Source organism: Chrysochloris asiatica, unplaced genomic scaffold (assembly GCF_000296735.1).
Source record: "Chrysochloris asiatica unplaced genomic scaffold, ChrAsi1.0 scaffold00009, whole genome shotgun sequence".
In the NCBI taxonomy this organism is placed as follows: Eukaryota; Metazoa; Chordata; class Mammalia; order Afrosoricida; family Chrysochloridae; genus Chrysochloris; species Chrysochloris asiatica.
The window spans coordinates 17,061,391-17,062,039 of NW_006408527.1; positions in this window are offsets into that span (position 1 = coordinate 17,061,391).

Here is a 649-nt window from a genome sequence, read left to right on the forward strand (position 1 = left end):
AGGATCATTCCCACCCCCTCCATACACAGAGTAGACAGGGATGGGCAACTTGGACATTGGCTACCCAAAATGGGAGGGGGTAGGGGCGCCTACAAAGGCAAGAAGTGACTGGCTTACAAGCTTTCAAGAGGGAGCGTAGATGCAGAGGGCATGGAGGAAGGTAGAATCTCCACTGAGTAGTATCCAATCTGTTTGGGCCGGGCTGATGAAAGGAGATAGGGATAGGTCTCTTGTGGTAAAATAGTGAATAATTGTTATCAGGACTGACTGTGAGGGTTGGAAATGGAAAGGTAGACATTTTGTAGCAAAAGAAGGGGAGTGATTAACTTTGCAGTCCAGTAGCAGAGGTAGCTGGGACCATCAAGGGAGAAGAGTGGAGTGTGGGACTCTACCCAGAAAAGCAGTGATGCCAGAGATGGAGGCAGAGATGATGACATCGAGAGATGAAGCGGCTGGGGAACTCTAGAGCCAAAGAAGGAGGGGTGCTGTGTGCAGACAACTGGGGGGCAGGCTTGCAGGGTATACTCTTTGGTTGGTAGATGATGCATGGAGGGGATTGTAACCATGGCAATGAAACTCTATATTCTAGGATGCATGTAAAGGTAATGTCCTCCCATGTAAACTATCACATAATTCACAATAAAACATT